Raw genomic sequence first — 22,150 nt, 5'->3', positions numbered from 1 at the left:
ACAACACAAGAAACAACAGGTGTTAGTGAGGATGTGGTGTAAAAGGAACACTCATGCACTATTGGGAATGCCTGGATTTTCCAAATGGGCTACATCCATCTACTTAGTCCCCTCTACCAAGTCCCTGTACTATGGCCAGGTGGATTAAAACAAGCAAGCATAAATCTGAGCAATCCTTCTCCTTAAGACTCCAATGGTTTCCCTTCTGCTCTTAGACTAAAGATCAAAATCCACACGATGGCCTGGAGGCCATAAAAGAGCAGGTCCCTGCTCCACTCTTCAGTATGCTCTTATACCCCACAACACTATTCCCCCATCCTCTCCACTGCCCTACTCTCCTTGGGGTTCCTCACAGCTCAGGAGATTAGAGACAGGGAAGACCCAGGTACCCACTTTTCCCTAAAATTCCTTAGGTCGTTCTGAAACCACCACCGTGTTTGAAAGCAACTGGAGTCAAGGTAGAGCCAATCTGAAACTTGTTCCTTATGATCAGTTTGAACCTGTAAGCATCAGGATCTGACTCTGGTTTACAAAGCATCCCAGGAAAATTTCCCAAATGGCAAGTCACTGGGCAGAATTTCTAGAGGAGCAGGTCACTGCTGCTACCTCTGCTAAATCCACTGGGTAAATAAATAAATAAATAAATAAATAAATAAATATTAAAAAAAAATAAATCCACTGGGTAGGTGCTTTTTTACTTTCTAGAAAATCTAAAGCTAGCCAAAATATGCAATTATGAGGCTGAGGATGCATTCACAAAAGCCCTGAAACCATTATCTCAGAGGGAGCAGATGCTCCTCCATAACCAAAACAGCTGGGAAGGTCTTTCTCTGGAGGAACAGAACCACAGGTTTGTAGACTCTGTCTAAGCCTGCTAAAACTGGGCTTGCGAAGTAGATTTGGATGAGCTCTGGGTTCAACTGTGTTCTTAAAACTAGACAACTAGTTCAATTCCATTACGAAAGATTCCAATATGTTATCAAGTTCACTTTTCTACAAATATCTCATGAACTGCATTTTGAAAGCAGGATTGATTGTACTTGTCCTTGCTATTTATAGCACACACTAAGTCCTCAGCCAGCTGTGGGAGGATATGGCTACGTTTAGATTCCCATCTGAGTTGTGTGTGACAGTATCTGGCACCCTTTCAACAACTGTAGTCATTGCTTGGAGAGTGAGCACAGGGGAAAAGAAGTGAACTTTTAATGTCAGCATATCACACCCTTTCTAACATTTTTGAATATGAATGAGGCAGTAACAGTACAATTAACCTTGATCTTAACGCTCTGTAGTCAGACAACTACTTTACCAAAAGGTAATATCTATCGCAAAAAAAAAAAAGAAAATTATCTAATTAAAAAAAAAAGAGCTTTTCAGACCAGACAAAAATACCTTCTTAAAAAGTGATAATTTTATGTAATATAGGGAAAAGATCCCAAAATAAAAATGTTCAAAAGAACATACAATGAAAACTATATCCAACTCCTACACCTGTACTTCAGACGTCCAATTTCCTTCCCTGCAAACACAATAAGCATGTTTTTACTTATCTGTCCAGAGAGTTTTTATGCATTTACACACACGTGTGCACACACACACACACACTGTTATACACCTTGCTTTTTTTAAAAAAAACAGTGCATGCTGATTGCTCCACATCAGCTCACAGAGACGTGCTTAATGTAATTGTTAATGGCTCTTTTCCAATGCAATAATGTCTACACTGTTCAGTGAACCCTTCTCCACCACGAAGACCTTTTTGGGTCTTCTCAGTGTGCAGGTATGATACAGTAAGGCCTCCATAACACAACCCAATCGGCAACCATTCTTTGGCCTGAGTTCTCCACTCCAATTAAACTGACCTACTGTGGCTCTTGAATGGCTAATCCCTGCTCTTTCATTAACTCACTGCTTGGCTGTGGACAGGTGATCTTACCCTTCTGCCCCTGGTCTTCTCAGCCACAAATGAGGGGTGGTACAGGAAGGGGAAGAGGTGGGCTCATCGGAAGATGAAAGATCCTTTCCAGCTCTCCCATTCTGTGAATCTGTGACTAGATGAGGTGAAAGGGCCTTTCCAACTCTATACTTCGATCAGCAATTTATTTTCATGGGTTTGATCTTGTTCCCTCAATTGTCCATGAGTTTATTATTAAGGACAAGACTATCTCTTTGGGTCCCCCAGAATGTCCTGCTAGAATGCTTGCTCCAGAAATGTTTGTTTGTTTTCTGGGTTATCACTTCAAGTGCTACGTATTAATAATTGCTCCAATCCTATTACTTGAAATAGGTCAGTTAACCCAGTTTCTTTCTTTTAGGACAAGTGATAGGAATTATAAGGCTGGTGCTCTATCAGAACAATTGGAAACAATTTTTGATTTTAGCTTTAGGTCCTCAGCAATACATCCAATTTATGTAATTGATGTATTCCTGACATGACACATAGAAATATTATTAATAACTTGAAGGGTAAAAGTTTAGAAATAAAGAGGACATTAAGAATGGCAAAATTCTACTTTTTTTTTAATAGATGTGGAAAAACAAGGCCTAGAATTTAAGTGATTTGTCTAAGGATTGTGACTCAGCTAGTGATAGATAGAAGTAGGCTTAGAATCTGGGTCTCCTGGGGCACCTGGGTGGCTCAGTTGGTTAAAGTGCCTGCCTTTGGCTCATGTCATGATCCCAAATTCCTGGAATCAAGCCTTATATAAGGCTTTCTGCTCAGTGGGGAGTCTGCTTCTCCCTTTCCCTCTGCTGCTCCCCCTGATTGTATGCACACTCTGTCAAATAAATAATAAATAAAAATAATTTTTTAAAAATAGCTTAATAAATGTAATTATCTCACAAGATGGTAGAATGGTCACATGAGCTAATGCCTATGAGAATTGAGAGTAAAGTACCAGGCACATAAATGTCATCTATAATTTTTTTTTTTTTAGGTGTATAAATGATTTATTAACAGACAAGGCCTATAGCCTTATTTCTTCTTGGATACACCCATGGTGCAAACACAGCACTCTGTGGTCTTGGTGTGCTGGCCTTGGACATGAAGTCCCCAGAAGTGGTGCAGCCCCCTGTGGGCTCGAATCTTCTTCAGTCTCTCCAGGTTTTCACGAAGTTTGTTGTCCAGACCATTGGCCAGGACCTAGCTGTACTTTCCATCCTTCACATCCTTTTGTCTGTTCAAAAACCAGCCTGGGATCTTATACTGGCATGGACTCTGCATAATGGTGATCACACGTTCCACTTCATCCTCAGTGAGCTCTCCGGCTCTCTTGGTGAGCTAGATGTCTGCTTTTCTCAACACCACATGAGCATATCTTCGCCCCACGCCCTTAATTTTTGTGATGGCAAAGCCCATTTTCTGCCGCCCATCCATATTGGTGTTGATTACTCACAAAATGTGCTAGAACTTCTCAGGGATCACTAGAGACATGGCGGTGGCCCCAGTGGTGGCATGCAGGCCTCCTGTGGAAGAGCTGTTATCAATAATTATTAAAGATCTTCATAATGAAAGTTTATTTTGGGTTTAAAAAAATTTTTTAAGACTTTATTTATTTGACAGAGAGAGAGAGAGAGAGAGAGAGAGAGAACGAGCAGAAAGAGACAGAGCAGAAAGCAGAGGGAAAGGGAGAAGCAGACTCCCTGCTGACTAGGGAGCCTGATGCGGGGCTCAATTCCAAGGCTCTGGGATCATGACTGGAGCCAGAAGCAAACGTTCAACTGACTGAGCCACCCTGGCACTCCGAAAAGGTCATTTTGTAATATAATTTCCCCTTCAGTTGATTTTTTTTTTTTTAGAGGAGAGGCAATTGGGTTTAAGTATCAGGTTCTGTTAAAGCCAGACACACCTCTGTTACCCTAGCTGAGGTCACATCCCCTCACTGGGAGAGTAGCCCATTTTTTTGCTCATCTTTCAGTGATTATGAAAGTCATGAAAAATGCATTTATGTCACCCAATATATACTAGTTATTGCTGTTAAATAAAAGGGAAATTAGTGAGTTAAGAGAAGAAAGTGGTATTAGTGTGGGCAGTTTATTCAGAAGGGTAGGAGAGTAGAAACCACTTAAGGATTGGATATACAACAATGTACTATGACACGGGTTAGAAAATGGCAGAAAACTAATAAAATACTGCAAAAGGACAGGGGCAAAATCCACTTAAATTCACTTTGATGAAAAGAACGTTCTTACATAGGCCCAACATACAACTGTGGCAAGCCAATGTGAAGTTTTAAAAATATAACTTCAAGTGTCAAAATGTAATCATATATATATAACGAATCAAAAGATATGTTAACGGTAATTAATGTTTTGTATATTCCACTGCAATCATGCATTTTCTGAGACTAGTATCATTTTCTTAATTGATCTCTAGAGTATAATGTAAACCATGTCAAAGCTCCTGAGTAGGTACTTAATCGCTAAGTGTAGGAACAGACAAGACTACAAGCTCCTAAGACCCAAACCATGCTTACTTTAATAAAAAGCTCTTTGAAACATATTCCAGCCCTTGTCTACTCTCTTCACCTCCTTTAACCACCTGCTGTCCCCTCTTATTCTCACTGTCAGCCTCCCAGGGAAACTAGGGTGGTTTGACTAGATCACTATCAACTTCCTGTCGCCAAACTACCATGACAACAGCCTTCCTCTTCTCCCTGGCCCTCCTGTCTGTTTTGAAGCATCCTACTCTTTATTGGAACTTTGCACTCTCCAGGTCTTCTCTTCTCCCTGGGACTCTACTCTTGCCCTCTGCAGCTTCTTCACATCAATATTAAACACTTTCACGCCTTCCCCAACTGCAGGTTCCCATGTAGCACTGCTCTGATGCTCTATCCCTTATATCAGACATGGCCAAAGAGCTCTATTTCTAATGACCTATTTCGTCCTCTGCATTCCTCACCTCCCAAATGTCCACATTCTCTTTTTCTCCAGGAATACTATTTTCCCCCAAGGTATATCCACAGAAATTTTTATAAAGTATTACACAAATAGTACAATAAAAGAAATACATAGGGCACCTGGGTGGCTTAGGCAGTTAAATGTCTGCCTTCAGCTCAGGTCATGATCTCAGGGTCCTGGAATCAAGCCCCACATTGGGCTCTCTGGGAGTCTGCTCCTCCCTCTGCCCCTCCTCCTGCTCATGTGCATGCTCTCTCTCAAATATGTAAAATTAAGGGATCCCTGGGTGGCTCAGTGGTTTGGCGCCTGCCTTTGGCCCAGGGTGCGATCCTGGAGCCCCGGGATCGAGTCCCAAGTCGGGTTCTCGGCTTGGAGCCTGCTTCTCTCTCCCTCTGCCTCTCTCTCTCTCTCTCTCTCTCTCTCTGTCTATCATAAATAAATAAATCTTTAAAAAATCTTTTAAAAATATGTAAAATTAAAAAAAAAGAAATATATAAAATTTGCCTGCAGTACCACTACATAAATTGTCCACATGCTTCCATTTCCCGTCAGTAGGTTTCTTGTAGTCACAGCTCCCACAGTGACGTTTTGGTTCACTCTAGAGATAAATCATAGCCTGCTACAAAAACAACTACTCTGGCTTCAAGAGGTCTTTCACCTTCTCCCTAAGAGATTATTGCCTCTGCTTGTCTGAGTATATTCTTATTAAGGTTGATAAAGAGTTCCATGTTGCTAAATCTAACATGTTCTTAAATCTAGACTTAATTCTCAACTCCTTAGTATGTTTGAGGCAACTGATCACCCCTTTGTGACACCTTCTCTTCTGCTGGTTTTGTGACGTTACAGTCTCCTGGTGCCCACCTACTTTGGTTGCCCTTTCTCGGTTTCCTCTGATGGCTCTTTCTCCACTGTTCTTCATGTAATTTGGGAGTTCCTAAGGACTCTATCCTGAGTTCCTTTGCTTTAAAAACTTTAAAAACTCTCCTTAGGGGATCTCATAAGATGCTGGGGTTCCCATTTCCATCTTCATGCTGGTGATTCTCAAATCCATTTTTCTGGCAAAGGCTTTTCCCAGAACTTCCTATCTATCTAGTGGTCAAATGAATACGTCTATAGGCTTTTTCATAATAGGCATGCAGAGCTCAATGTTTTCTAAAACGGAACTCATTGTCTTCCTACTTCCAAATATTTACTTTCTCAAGTGTTCTCTGTTTTAGTAAAGGCCACCACCATCCACTCAGTTGGTTAAGTCATTGATTTATCCTTTACCTACCTCTTCCTTACCATGCTCCCTCTTCCAATTTATTAACCATCAGGACTTTCCCAGTCTATCTCCTACACACTTCTTCAATCCATTTACTTACCTAAGTTGTCACTGTCACCACCACAGAATGCTGCTAAGTCCAAGGTATCATCATCTTTCATTTGTATTCTGTGACAATCTTTTACCCTGCCACTAAAGCACATGTGATTATGTCTCTTCTCCCCTTACACTCTTCAGTGAATTCCCATTGGTCTTAGGATAAAAGCTTGAGTCCTTAAGAGCCACAAGGTTGTGTGTGATCTTCCTTCTGCTGTGTTGTAAAGGTTCATTGCATGTCATTCTGTCCCTCAGGCTTTCTATTCCAGAAATGGAAATGTCCCACTCCTTCTTACCTTGGGACTTTGCCTGGAATATCTTAGCTTAATGTTCAGGCCCCTACTGCTCTGTTCTTTCTCTGTCATCTCTCACAATTCTCCAGACCTTCCCAACCCAACGCTCAACACAGTTACCCTATTCTTTAGCTTTCAGTGTAAATAACCCATTCTCAAAAAAGGCTTTGTGAACCAACCCTCTGGACCCTTAGGAGACAGTTTGTGCTCCCTCTCAGTATTACCATTATATCTGCAGAAATTTTCAGTGCCTTTCCAGCTGCTCATCTGTGTGCTGCACGAGGGCAATAAATTTGCCTGACACAGGTATAGAATAAAAATTTTTTGGAGAAACTTATTTTTCAGGGATCCTTTACTTCTGGCTATTAACATAAGATTTATTTACAGTAAGACATTTGAAAAATGCCTTTCACTCATTAGACTATAATAATTGAAAGTATGAGGATTTTATAAAATGCTTTTGAAAAATAAAGTGTAAATTAATTGAAGATTTAGGAGAAAAAAAATCATTTCCCTCCCAAGACTTTCTGTGGAGAGACTTTCACCTGTGAAAAAGAAAAAATATTTCCTTTCTTTTGTTTAAGATTTTATTTATTTCTTCATGAGAGACACACACACACAGAGAAGCAGGCTCCCTGCAGGGAGTCCGATGTGGAACTTATACCAACACCCCAGAATCATGCCCTGAGCCAAAGGCAGACAACTCAACCACTGAGCCAACCAGGCGTCCCAAGAAAAAAGATTTCCAAAATGAGAAAACCTACTTTGGGAATCAAAATCCAATCAATAATACCAATAGCGGCCACTTATTTGGTGCATGCTACTTTCCAGGGAGAGTCCTCAGTGAGAGTGCATCAATTAATTTGAAATAATTTTAAAAGGTGGTTACTATTTTTACCCTTACATTAGAATGTAGTTGTTATTTCTGTTTATTGCTCTAAAAGAAGTATGAGGGAACACTCTCAATCTGTTGCTGACACACCTCTTAATTAGGTCATATTTTACAGTTACATTAGATTCTGATAATGACTGGGATTCCTTCCTGGCTGGCTCAGACAGATCTCAGGCCATACTGCCAGAGGATTGTCTCTTGTCATGTGCTGCCTCTTGCATCACAGATTCTTCTCTGGTGGATTTGGCTCCATCTTATTTCCTTACTGCCAGAGGAATTCATCTAGTCATGCATTGCCCTTGAGGCCATGGTAACTAGTCCTTGTGATTTTTTGAACACTGTGGTTCCTGAACAGTGTTCAGAAAAAAAGAAGAAGTATGCAAGGGGCCCATGCTTAGCTCCTCTGGAGGTATAAAGGATGGGAAGCAGTGAAGTAAGAGAGACCGGAGAATAACATAACATATCCTGCTTCATTCGTTCATTCACCCATTTATTTATTAATTAAATTTATTCCACAAATATTTATTGCTTATCTACCATGTGCCAAGTTGCCTATTGGGTGCTGGGACTTAACAGTGAATGAGAAATTCATGTCCCCAAGGAGATTATAGTCTAGTCATAGAAACAGGTAAGTAAATATAGTGCACACTGTTGAGGGAGCACAAAAGAGGAGTATTATAATCCTATGGTTATAAGGGTTATGAACCCAATTCAAAAATTGATTAGACAAAAGTATTAATATTTACTGGCTTAGGGAAAGAAGGTTGGAATAACGATGCTCTGAGGACAGAGCTATAGCAAGAACTCGGTACCAACTGGAATCAAGCACTAGAATATCCCCAGGAGTCTTGTATATTTTTTCCACATATAGGCTTTATTATCCCTACCACAAACCAGATCTCTCCACATTCACATTCAGGTGAGAGGTCAAGAAGCAAGGCCTCCATCAACTCGAAGCCTCACATCAACCTAGGACCTGACTCAGAGAGGACTGGATCCTCTTTTTCAATTACAATCTAAAAATCCTCAGGGAAGAACTCAAATCAACCCACTTTGGGTCACATGCCCATCTTAGACTGGTGATTCTCAACTGTAGGCAGTTTTGCCCCTCAAGGGATATTTGGCAATGTCTGGAGATATTTTCTATTGTTATGACTGGTGGGGGTGGAGAGAGTGCTATTGGTATCTAGTGGCTGGACACAAGGAATGCTGCTAAACATCCTACAACATATAGGACAGCCCCTCCTCCCACAACAAAGAACTATCCAGTACAAAATGTAAATAGTGCTGAGATTGAGAAACTCTCTTCTAGATCAATCAGTTGTGATGTGGGGGAGGGTCAAGAGGGACATAAAAGGCTTTCTTTAAAAGTGAAGTATTGGCTGCTACTTAAGGAGGAGTAGGAATTAGCTAGGCAAAGAGGAACCAGCGAAGGCTGATCCATGGAGGGAAGTACATGAGCAAAGAATGAGGACTGTCCAGAACAGGCTTCCATAAATATCACTAGTAACTCCACCTCTCAATGGTGGTATCATTCAATGGTATCATCATCTTGCAAAAACAATTAAAATAATACCAAGAGCAAATAATACATCATATGCATTTCCTCTACTATATTAAATTTTTAGTGAAGGGCTAGTGTTTTATCTGAAATTTATTTCTATTTATTAGGAGATTGTTTCAGTCAGCTATTAAAACACATCAGTGGACAAGACCTAGTAGTTAGGAGCACTGACCCTAGAATCAGACAGACCTGGCTTTGAATTCAGGCCTATCACTTCCTAGGGGTGTCCATGGCCACCACAAGTGGAACTGGCCATTGCTAGGGAAATGCGGAAAGGAGGACATTGATGTGGACGAGTAGTCATGGCCAGCCACTTGAGACAAGTAGGTGGAACCTAAACCTTTTAGGATGAATAAAATTTGGCAAATAGAAGGGAGTAAAGTATTCTAGGTAGAGAAAGCAGCAAGCTCCAAGGTCTGGAGTTAGGAATGAGTATAAATGTAGGTAAAATAAGTCCAAAGTAATTTTAAGATACAATCTTCTTGGTGTTTGTGTGGGAAATGGGAAACTAGAAGATGGAGTGGACTTGAGGAACAATCAGAAGTTTAATTTTGGACACAAATCAGCATATCCTGCAGAATCTCTTAGTAGAGGCATTCAGACAATAGTCAGTTATGGGCAGGCAGGATTCACATTCAGGTGAGAGGTCAAGAGCTGGAGCTGTCGGTGCATGAGAAAGAACTGTTCCCTAAGGTAAAGAGGTTAGAGAGGAGGAGAAAGAAGAAAACAAATGCTGTTGCAGGAGAAAGACAGAAGGAAGAGAAGAAAAAAGAAAAAAAGAAGGAAAAAAGAAGGAAGAGAAGAAGGGGAAAGAACAGATGAGTATGTGAAAAAAGAGAGAAAAGAATAAAACCAAGATGATGTGGTGTCATGGAAACCCAGGAAGGAGAGAATTTGAAGAAAGAGTCCTCAATCATCAAATACTGCAAAGAGGTGAAAGGTGATCAGAACTGCTGACGAAGTGGCTGGACAGTGCAACTTAAGTTTTGTATTTCTGGTTAGAGGGTGGAGGGAGGCATGTCTTTGAAGGAAGCCTGGTGGTAGAAGCGGGGTGAGAACCTGGAGGCTGCTACTATACAGTAGCCTTTAAAATTTTTGGATGCAAGACCATGATGCCCACTATCATTGCTATTTTTCACGTTAATTTGAAATTCCTAATGCAATGCACAAGTGCAAGAGAAAGAGGTATAAAAATTGAAAATAAGTTAGCAAAACACACACACTGTTTATAAATTATATTACCTTCTACCTGTGGTGCCTCAAAGATTTAAATAAAAAAAACTATTAAAACTAAAAATAAAACAAAACTATTAAGGCTAATACAATACCTGATAAAGTGATTAATTAAAGTACATACACATGGCCATCAGTTAATTAAAAAAAAAATCCAGTTTACAACTGAAACAGAGGGACTAAAAAGGGCTAAGTAGAAGGATATAAGATGTCCACTACTTTAAATGTATCAATCATCCATAAATTAATATACAACTCCAATCAACTCCAATCAAAATCCCAATGCACTCTTGGTATCATTTGACAAAACAATTTTAAATAACATTGAAGATAGAGGCTGGATCCTACAGAGAGGTGGTAAAAAATACTCCTTGGTGAATTAGAATTAAAAGATTTTAGGAAAGGGATATTAATATTCAACTGTAAGTCTCATATATTCAATATAAACTTTTTCCATTTTCTCATTTGGTAAAATCTGCTAAATATAGGAATGTCTTGTGTGACAGTTTCAAGAAAAATCGAACTATAGGGGTAGAGTTCCACCTTTAGACTGGGGAATAAAGAAAAAAAGAACAGCTTGAGAAGGTGGATTTAAGATTAAATTCGGTAGAATCAGAACTGGGAGCCAGTTTAAGAGACTGTAACCCCCGGGGGGAACTTGAAGCAATCTTAGAGCATGAACTGCAACTCCAGGGAGATGAGGGAGGCGCCTTGAGCCAACCTACTCTATAAGCTCAGAGTGAAGGGTAACTTTGGCAGACATCTCAGGTTCATAGGTAAAAGTTTAACTTTTCTAGAAATTCCCTGAAAAAATTACAAATTATTCCTAGTGCTTATTTCTGTAGTATTGAATTATATATGATTTTTATTTTGTTTTTATGTTTTTGAGTTTTCTACAATGAGCACAAGTTATTTTTTATAAGAAAAGTCTGGGGCCATCTGGCTGGCTCAATGGGTAGAGCATGGGACTCTTGACCTTGGGGTTATAAATTTGAGCCCTACACTGGGTGTAGAGATTACTTCAAAATAAAATCTTAAAAAAAAATAAAAGAAGAAGAAGCTTGTCAGTGAAAAATAGAATTTGGAAGAATGGGCACAAAGCAGGGTTAAGTAAGCTTTTGAAGTTCACTTGCTTGGTGCTTTCTAGAAGGGTAGAATCATAGCAAATGATTCTCTCAGTGTCTCATCTTCAGCCATAAATATTGATCATCACACTCTATCTCTTGCCATCACCAAGGGTGAACAACACATCTTTACCCATTGATCCCTCCCTCGGCTGACTTTCCACACAGATGATGCCAATTATACACATTGAGTTGGCTAGCTGTTTCATGTGCTTAACTATTGTTAACTAGGTTGTTGACTTGTCTATAAACTTGTCTTCTATTTCTGTTGATTTTCCTATGGTACCTAATAGGTATCAAATTGTGCCTTTTCTGTGCAAGTTCCTTGAAGGCACTCACATCTGTGTTCTGCATCTATTGTAATACTTGGCACATAGCAAAAACTCAATAAATGTTTGGAAGAAGTGACCTCATTTGGCTTCCAAACAGCTCAGTAAGAGAGAGGAAAAAAAGATAATAGTGATAAAAATAAAATATCAAGAATTACTAATATTTATTGAGTACATCCCATGTACTAGGCATTATGCTAGACATTTCACATAGTGTATTTCATTTACTCCTCAGAACAACCCCAAGAGATAGACACTATGATTATTTTAGTTTATGAATAGGGACAGAGCCTCAGAGAGGTTAAATGGTTTGGCCGGTGTCTAAGAAGCTGCAGAGCAAAGAGAATTGAGGTCTCCTGATGATAAAATCAGGGCTCTTTCTATTATCTTCTTCTGTCTTTCATGAAACCAAGTTTTGTCTCAATATATGGAATCCTCTCCTTGTCCAATTGAAAAAAAAAATCTGAGCCCTTAAAAATGCAATTTAAAGAGTCTAAAATAGGTAATAAAACCACTTTGCATAGTTTAAAGGGTTAATTCATTAGTACTAAAGTCAGCAGCCCATTAACACAAAGATTTCAGGCCAATAGAATAAGTTTGATTGTGAGACTAACTTACTAGATCATTAAATTTAGGAGGGGAAAAGGATTTGATTCCAGTTTGAATGTGACCTATCTACACTAATGCCCCATCTTTATAAAATATTATTATTATTAAATATTTTTTATTTATTCATGAGAGATACACAGAGAGAGGCAGAGACATAGGCAGAGCTGGAGAAGTAGGCTCCTCTCAGAGAGCCTGATGCGGGACTCAATCCCTGAACCCCAGGATCATGCCCTGAGCCAAAAGCACAGCTCAACCACTGAGCCACCCAGGCATCCTGATCTTTACAAAATACTATAAAATTTAATCTCTATATTTAAAGTGACAAGGGCCATATTTGCGATTAAGTTTCAGCTATGAGGCAGACCGGAGTGTCTCCAAACCACATCAAATGAATTATGCCTTTATTCCTTAGACTTTCCGAATTGGTTCTTTTGGATCACTTTCTATTACTCCTTGAGCAGAAATTTGGGGTGAATGTGGAAACAAGTATGCATCTTTGTTTATTTATTTATTTTTTTTTTAAAGAGAAACCATTTATTTTATTTTTTTTTTTAATTTTTATTTATTTATGATAGTCACACAGAATGAGAGAGAGAGAGAGGCAGAGACATAGGCAGAGGGAGAAGCAGGCTCCATGCACCGGGAGCCCGACGTGGGATTCGATCCTGGGTCTTCAGGATCGCGCCCTGGGCCAAAGGCAGGCGCCAAACCGCTGCGCCACCCAGGGATCCCTGCATCTTTGTTTAAAACCTTTGACAGGTCCCGCCTGTGCCCCCAACCTGCGCTACATTCTGCTTGCCAAGCCTCTAAAGCAGGCCGAGGGCCCTCAAGCTTGCTGGCTTACACAAGGAAAACGTCCAGGGTAGTAGGTATCATCCCCTTGTCCTACCTTACCCTCCCTCCTTATTCTCAAGGTTAGGCATGGAGCAAAGGCAGGTTTGCTTGAAAATCCGCCAGGGGTAGCTCAGCTGGTAGTTGTATGCATTGTATGCATTCTCTGGTAGACCAGAGCACCACTTGGCTGGGTGTCAGAGGAAGAGGGACTCCTTTCATGCCCATATCCCCGGCCATCAGTATGAGGCTGGTTAGTGATCACAACTGTTTGTGATCTAAATGTGGCAGAGTGAGAGGCAGTGGGCACGAGTGGGCACAAGTGGGCAGAGAGGAGAGAGAACTGGAGGCAGATTTGGCAATACCTAGCTTAACTTCCTAAAGCCCTGGGATGACAGGAGACAGCCTGACTGGTTTCTTTTACCCTGCCATCTCCCATCCTGGGACCTGGGAAGAGTCTAACCTGTTCAGAATCTTTCAGTACTTGAAAGCAGCAGCAACAATGGGAACTCTAAGAGATTTTATAATGTATTTTATTCCTCTGGGATCCCAAATCCTCATATAGCATATATATTAATTTTCTATTGCTACCATAACATATTACCACATATGTAATGGTTGAAATATGACAAATAGATTAGCTTACACTTCTGCAGGTCAGAAGCCCAAAAGGAGTCTGCTGGACTGCATTTCTTCTAGAGGCTCTGGGGGAGAGCCTTGCTTTTCCCAGCATCTAGGGGCCCCTCGCTCCATTTTGAAAGTCAGCAGCAATATAGCATCTCCTCTCCTCTCTGATATCCTGCCTCCTTCTCATAAGGACCTTTGTTACATTGGGCCCACCTGAATGATCCAGTATAATCTCTGTAGCTCAAATGCCTTAATTTAATCATATGTAATTTTAAGCTGCAAAATACTTGATGTCATGTAAAGTAACACATTTGTAGGTCCTGGGGATTAGGATGTGGGTGTCTTTGGGGGCCACCAGTCAGCCTATTACAACACGTAAATCTGATTTTTCATATTCACATATCTAATCTTCAAACACATTTACAGAAATGTATATAAAAGTAGAGGGCTGCCTGCAGTGAGGCAGAAAGAGGTTTCATTAGAAAATAAAATAAGACCCGCTCCCATCATATTAAGAAACACTATTTAGTTGGTTGGTTTGTTTTTGTTTTTAAAAAATCTCTCATCTTTTTAAATAGAATGAGGAATCAGAAAACTGTAAGAGCAGGGGAGACACTGGGAAAAACAAAACTGCTACCCCATATTCTAAAACAGAGAGTGCATTATTAAGGTTACTTCTTGTCTTTTAGGTGTGAACAGAAAAAACAAAAACAAAAAAAACCAAAACCTAATTGAATAAAATCAAGGGATTTTTAACTAAATTTCCTCTGACATTTATGTATTTTTTTTGGAAGGCTTTTTGTTTCTTTGTGAAATTGAAAAGGCTTGTACTGAGGATAAAATTTGAATCTTGGACCCTAAAATATCTGATTATCAAATGTTTCCTTTCCTTCACTTAAGGAAGCTGCTGTGAGGACTATTTTCTGGGCTATGTGGTATTACTGGGTATTTATCAGAATAAAATTGCTGACCCTTTAATATCCAGAGGTGAAGATTTATGGTGAGCAAAAAGAAGTGTTCTCTTTAAGCATGGAGATGAAACCAAAGTTAAATTTTATTGCATTTAAGAAATTGTGAATGGGGTTCTTTAATATTTATTTAAATTTACAAGTATTACTTATATTTATATCTGGCTGCTTTACTAGATAGCTATGTCACCTCTTAAAAATAAGAAGAAAAAAAATGAGGAAGAGAAATAACTCCTTTGTCACTCACCCCTGTCACGATATTACTTCTGGGAGGCCGTCCTAAGGCATTAGCTGGAGACAGTGGAGCCTGCTTCTAGGCAAAATTCATTGGAATAGATAAAAGTCTCTGCAAACTTGAATCGATAAAGTGGCAGTAAATGTCAGATTGCATCCCACAGATAGGAATGCAAAGGAATTCTAAGTCCCCTTTTGGGATAGATAGAATTTACTGAATCTTCAAGATAATGTAATTACTTTAGGGAAAAATCTTTATAGGTAACCATGGTCATATATAAATCATACTTAAAAGAATAGATTTTATTTATTTGTTTGAGAGAGAGTGCACACACACGAGTGAGCAAGAATGAGTGAGCAGGGGGAGGGAGAGAGAGAGGGAAAGAATCCTAAGCAGCCTCTGAGCAAAGTGGTCCGAGGGACACAGGGCTGATCTCCATTACCTGAGACCATGACTGGAGCTGAACCCAAGAGTCCACGATGCCCACCAACCGACTGAGCCACTTAGGTGCCTCTATAAACCATACTTTTTTTTTTTTTTATAAATCATACTTTTTCCTGCCTTCACCATTTCTTCCCCTTTCCCTGCTTTATTAATCTAAACGATAATTATATGTTGGTTTGTGCAGCATTTCTTCTGTGTCAGACACAGAGCATTTCATATACAACATTTCATTTAATTCTTACAATGCCCCTGTAAAATGGGATTCTGTTATCCTCAGTTTATAGATGAGGAAACCAAATTTAAGTAATTTTTCCAAGGTCATACAGCAAGCAACTGTCAGAGCCAGCTGGAGCATGAATGTTTGACTCCAAATTCCACACCATTAACTACTGTACTTAATTTTGCATCTTTTATCAGGACACGATTTCTGAATTCCAGGTGGAACTTTTGCATTTTAGATATAAGTAAGGAATCTTAATGTCGTGGAATTACTGGCTAAACTGCCTTTGCTTCCCACTACCTAGATGCGAGACAAGAGGCCACCCCTTCTGGATCTGGAACAGGCTTCTTCCTCTCCATTATCTGTGAATAGGGCCTTCGAGGCAATAAATCACTCTGTGGTTTTTCTTCTCCCCTTCGGACCCACAGAGGCCCGCTTCACACTCTGTGAATTCCGTAGACATCAGCCAGCTTGTAGGCAGTGTAGCTGTCACTAAAGAAACGAAGTCATGTTACACTCTCTTTCAAAAGCAAACAAACCTGTGCAGCCCCATGAAGCACGGCAGTCAGATGGGGAGTGAGGGCAGCCCCCACGCCGTGAAAGTAGAGTCTGTACCAAGGAGAGGCAAGGCTGCTTTGGGGAGTTCACGGGGACATTCTAGGCTAACTTTGATTCCTTTTTCTGGGACCCTGTTTCCCCAAACCACCCTCTGCTACCCAATCAGATGAAGAGACTCTGGTGATTTGATATGCTTGGTTTGAGGTGCCAGGGATGCCTAGATGGCATGTATGACGCAGGACCACCACATGAGGTTGGGCTGTGGGGGTACACACAGGAGATCTCAGTCAGTGTACTGCCTGGTGTTCTTGTATAGAAATAAAACCAGGTTGGGATGCCTGGGTGGCTCAGTCGTTGAGCATCTGCCTTTGGCTCAGATCATGATCCCTAGGTCCTGGGATCGAGTCCTGCATTAGGCTTCCCATGAGGAGCCTGCTTCTCCCTCCGTCTATGTCTCTGCTTCTCTCTCTTAGTCTCTCATGAATAAATGAATAAAATCTTGGGAAAAAAAGAGAAATAAAACCAGGTTAAAACAAATCTGCAGGTCCTTCAGTGGCAGCACATAGATGGAACCAGGGGACCAACCATAGCCCCTGTGCTGAGAGGATGAATGACTCTAAAGATTGATTGTGCTGATGGGAGCTTCAGGTCCTAATGGGCACTGGCTACACCAACCCTTATCCCCTGGCTCTGCCTCCTTAACGTGCTGTCTAGGTACCTGGTTTCAAAGTTTGGCGCCTAGGAAAATGTACAAAATTCAGTACACACAAAATTGGTGTGCAGACCAAGATCTGAAAGCATGAGAAAAGAAGAGGAAAACCCTAGTCTTAAAGGCTCTCACATTCTCCCTGAGAACTATCAATTAATCCTTTTCCTCTTTATTTGTATTTTTATTTTTTTAGGCAGAGGGAGAAGCAGGCTCCCCATGGAGACCCCAATACAGTACTCCATCCCAGGACCTAGGGATCATGATCTGAGCCAAAGGCAGATGCTTAACCACTGAGCCACCCAGGGGTCCCTTTTCTCTCTTTTTTAAAAATGAAAAATTTTATTCTCTGTTCAGGAGCAAAGAATGTCACTTAATGGGTGACATTGAAAAAGAACAGCATTAGACACCAACAGTTCTTGGTGCTATGATTAGTAGTTGCTGCTGCTTGTCATAATACATCAGAAAAACAGCAACCCATCTGTTCCAAATTGATACAGCAAAGGCGCAGTAAGAAGTGTTTATCCAGATTCTGTGGGGAAGTGTCTGCATTTTATGGCATATTGACGTGTGTGCCCGCACAGCTAAAAGATGTCAGATGCCAGCTTTCTACCTAGTTGTGTATCATGTAACATCTGTCACCCTGATAGCTAAGAGTTTTGACAAGTGGGCTGTTTTAGCATGAAAATGTCCAAGAGGGAAGGATGTCTTCTGCTGAAACTTTAATGCCACTTCCAATCTACAACGCCACTTAAGATACACTGTACTGAGGATATAATAGGAAATGGAATCAAACCACCACTCCAATCCACAAAACAAATTGCTATTAACACCCTGTGTTGGCGTCTCCCAGGCACTTCGCACTAGCGGTAATTAGCAGCACATAATTGCTAATGACTAATTACCTTGGCCTGTGTAGACAACAGGAGAATCAAAGTAAACTATTGTCCAAAAAAGCCTGACTTAACAGATACATAGACAGTAAAACTCCAAGTTTTAATAGCTTTCATTAACTCCTGAGTTGGGGGGGGGGGAGTATTCGGGGAGTGGATGCAGGGAGGATGGGGAGGTGTGGGCAGGGAAGAGAAGGTATGTGAATCAATTATTATTTACACGTGAGGAGTTAGAAATGGGCAATTCTCAGCCTCCGTATGCTAATGTCTCAGCAAATACATTTTCCATTCTTAGAGGCTTACGAAGTTTCTGTATACATTCACTTGAAGGTCTGGTTCTCCTTTAGACTCTGTTTGTCAGGGGTGTGATACCTAAAACTTACTGCAGGAACATCTGGTATCCTTAATAAAACATGTCAGATAAATGGGTGACTTCTGGGCAGCATATGTGGCTATAAGAAGATATAAATAATTCACTTTTCTGGAAAAAAAAATCTATCAAGGTCAGAGAGATGACTCTTTATTACAAGGTGTAAATGAGGTGTCACAAGAACACGGGGCCATGCCTACCAAATTGCCCCTCACTGTGTCCTTGAGTGAGAAGCAGTCAGGACTCCAAGTATACAGGAGGGCTGAGGGACGCCGGTGGAGCTAGCAAAGCGGACTGGACGGCTCGTTCGGAAGTTGCATTGATGGGACAGAGTTTGGGCTTGCAGGTTTGTTTTGTTTTGGAAGATGACTTTGGGGAAAGGGAGGTTGTAGGGAACTAGAGTCCATCTCCCTTCTCTCCCTGCCCCCAGCCACCCCCCGGAACTGCCACGGAGGTGGGGGCGGGGGAGGAAAAGGGTTCTTTGAACATCTGTATTCCTGCTGGTTTCCCTCACTTCCCTGATGTAGCTGACTTTTCTTAGAGAAGCAGGAGGAGGGCTTGAACCTCTGTCAGTTATTCTCACCTACAGTTAAATGCCTATATTCAAACCCTGTTGATTGTTTTTATAGAACTGAGATGTATACCTTTCTGTTGAAAACTTAAAAGTTTAGCTTCACTTTTTTATACTATTTTCAATCCTTTAAAAGGAATAGAACCACCAGTGGTTCTATTGGGTTCTTTTTGGTTCTTCTTTGAAAACTCCTATATAATACCTTTCTCAATTCTATTCAAGCACCAGAAAAACTGAACAGCACACTTTTTACTAACTTAGAGTCTTCTCATTTAATTTTGACTACATGGTAAGAAGGGGAACTAAGATCTTAGACCTAAAATACTGCATTCTAATTCTAACTTCTCCACTCCAGACTCATCATAAAATATACACGTTTTATAACAGAGCACTACCAGAATTAGTGTGGGGTATCTCTTTTTTGAAAGCTAGTCTGTTTATATTTTCCATATACTATAACATGTCAACACTGTAATACTAAGTGATTCAGAATCATTTAAAAGTTCTGGCTATTTAAAATGCAACTCGATTCTGGCATGGCAACCAAACAGCTCTTCACTTCTAAGACTGTGGTTACAATAAAAGTAAGGAGATAAGTTAATATTCTTAGGCTCCTAAAAGTCAGAGATTACTCCAAAACCCTAATAGTTTAGGGATAAATGATCTTAAATATCCCTGTAGATGAATCTTTTTTTTAATCTTTTTTTAAAGATTTTATTTATTTATTCACGAAAGACACACACACACACACACACACACACACACACACAGAGAGAGAGAGAGAGAGAGAGAGGCAGAAAGAGCAGCAGGCTCCATGCAGGGAGCCCGATGTGGGACTCGATCCTAGGTCTCCAGGATCACGCCCTGGACCGAAAGTGGTGCTAAATCACTGAGCCATCCGGGCTGCCCCTTGTAGATGAATCTTATCACACACACATCACAAACACCAGTACCAAACAGAGATAGGATACTCTTTAAACATCTATTCACTGTTTATTTTTTTAAGTTTTTAAAAAAGTTTTATTTATTTATCTGACAGTATGAGTGCGCACAAGTAGGGGGAGCAGCAAACATGAGGAAGAAGCAGGCTCCCCATTGAGCAGGGAGCCCGACAAGGGGCTCAAGATGAGGATCATGACCCAAGCCAAAGGCAGATGCTCAACCACTGAACCACCCAGGTACTCCGGAAGCACAGTATTTTAAAGTTGGTTTTTCTTTTTTAGCTCTCGATCTTTTTTATTCCTACTCTTTTTCTGAATGTGAGGTATCTGGAAGTCTCAAGAAACAAAGCCTGGAAAATGAGGCCATCTTGCCAGCATGTTTCTTCAGTCATTAAAGTCTTGACAAGATTCAGGCTTGTCTTTAATTGTGTCAGTTTAAATTTTTCTAATTTTCTTCCCCTCTTGTGTCAGGAACATTTTGTGATTGGGAAGAAACTTTAGAAAATTATATGGTAAGATGCAATTTTTTTTAATTTTTTTTTTTTTTACATTTATTTATGATAGTCACACAGAGAGAGAGAGAGAGGCAGAGACACAGGCAGAGGGAGAAGCAGGCTCCATGCACCGGGAACCTGACGTGGGATTCGATCCAGGGTCTCCTGGATCGCACCCTGGGCCAAAGGCAGGCGCCAAACCGCTGCGCCACCCAGGGATCCCAAGATGCAATTTTTTAAAAAATAAATTGCTGTAAAATTGTCACTCAATTTGTATAGACAACAATCTTAAGTGTCCAGCTGTATTAGTCTCCTATTGCTGCTGTAACAAATTACCATACATTGGGTGGCCTAAAACAACATGTTATTATCTTATGGTTTTGGAGGTCAGAATTCTGAAATGGGTGTCAATGGGCCAAAGTAAAAAAATTGGCAGGAATGGATTTCATTTGGATGCTCTAGGGAGGTACAGATTTCCTTTTGCAGCTTTTAGTGGCTTACTCTCTTTGCTTTTTTTTTTTTTTTTTAAGATTTTATATTTCTTTATTCATGAGAGACACAGAAAGAGAGGCAGAGACACAGGTAGAGGGAGTAGAAGAAGGCTCCATGCAAGGGGCCTGATGTGGGACCCGATCCTGGGAATCCAGGATCATGCCCCGAGCCAGAGGCAGATGCTCAACTGCTGAGCCACCCAGGTGTCCCCTCTCTTTGCTTTTGATGCATGGTCCCTTCTTCCATCTTCAAAGTTAGCAATGGTGGGTCTCACATCAGATACTGACTCTTCTGTTTCCCCCTTTCACATTTAAGGGCCCCTGTGATTATACTACTCCCCACCCCCCCATAATCCAAGCTCATCAACCACTGCAAAGTCAGCAGATTAGCAATCTTAAATCCATGTGCTACTTCACTCCTCTTTGCCATGTAATGTAACATATTTACATGTTCCAGGAATTAGACACAGACATCATTAGAAGGCCATAATTCTGCCTACCACACCATCTTAAAACATCCATCTAAATATTATAAGGCTTGGAGTATTCTCTCTTTCAGTATTTATGCCTAACTGACCATTTACTCACTAAAGTTCTGGACTTGTTTTCCAAAGAATTTCACAGTCGGGGCCACTTCTTATTAGGGAACTGGCGGTAGAACTAAAGGGAAATGGATAAGGATCATCTAATTCCCCTGAGTTCACTGAAACACTCCAGGGAGAAGACTGAAAACGACAGACCAGAAGACTAAGAGTAAACATCATTGTCTACTCTGACTCATCCCATTGCTAGATATAAACTGAGCAAGTCATTAAATTTAATCCATTTTGACTTGATTCAAACAAGCAACAACAACAAAAACAACAAAAAAGGAGGGAATATTGGGGATGTCAAACTTGGAGACCCTGTGTGACTTCCTATCATGGAGAGGGAAATGAGACAAGTTTCAAAGGAGAAACTAACATAAGGCAAAGTAAGGTGATGTCCTAACAGATACACCACAGAGCAAAAGGGATACAAAGGAGGGAAGGGATATGTTTGAGGAGATGGGCTTCTGAGATGACTCTGATGGACGAACGGCCCAGGTTACACAGGATGAGGTGCCAAGCAGAGAGGTTAGAGGAGCAAAGATACCATTACTTGACTCCAAGTTTGACATTCTCCAATATTCTCTCCTTCTTTGGTTTTTATTCTTGTTGCATTGTTTCCCAACTGCAACAAACCTATCTAAATCAGGGTTTTATAACCTTGTTATGTTTTACGTTTGAGGCCGGATAATTATTTGTTGAGGGAGACTGTCATGTGCATTGTGCAATGCTTACCAGCATCTCTTGCCTCTACCCACTAGATACTTAACAGCACTCTCTGAACAGTCCCCTGCTGGGCACAACCCAAATATTGGGGATCTCCAAATATTTCCAAATGCTCCCTGAGGGGCAAAATTGTACTCCCTCACCCCTTTTGAGAGCCAGTGATCTAGATTTGCTCTTAATATTTA

General features: G+C 40.6%; 1 long non-coding RNA gene and 1 pseudogene across 1 annotated transcript in view; both read right to left on the bottom strand.

Annotated features, from left to right (window-relative positions):
- The window catches only part of LOC129505325 (uncharacterized), a 161,731-nt gene that overhangs the window by 34,407 nt on the left and 105,174 nt on the right, over positions 1 to 22,150 (bottom strand). The gene's annotated exons all lie outside the window — the stretch shown is intronic.
- LOC129505324 (40S ribosomal protein S18-like) lies at positions 2,975 to 3,433 on the bottom strand (annotated as a pseudogene).

The sequence above is a fragment of the Nyctereutes procyonoides genome, unplaced genomic scaffold (genome assembly GCF_905146905.1).
Source record: "Nyctereutes procyonoides isolate TBG_1078 unplaced genomic scaffold, NYPRO_anot_genome, whole genome shotgun sequence".
Taxonomy (NCBI): Eukaryota; Metazoa; Chordata; class Mammalia; order Carnivora; family Canidae; genus Nyctereutes; species Nyctereutes procyonoides.
This window is presented reverse-complemented; position numbering and strand designations above follow the sequence as displayed.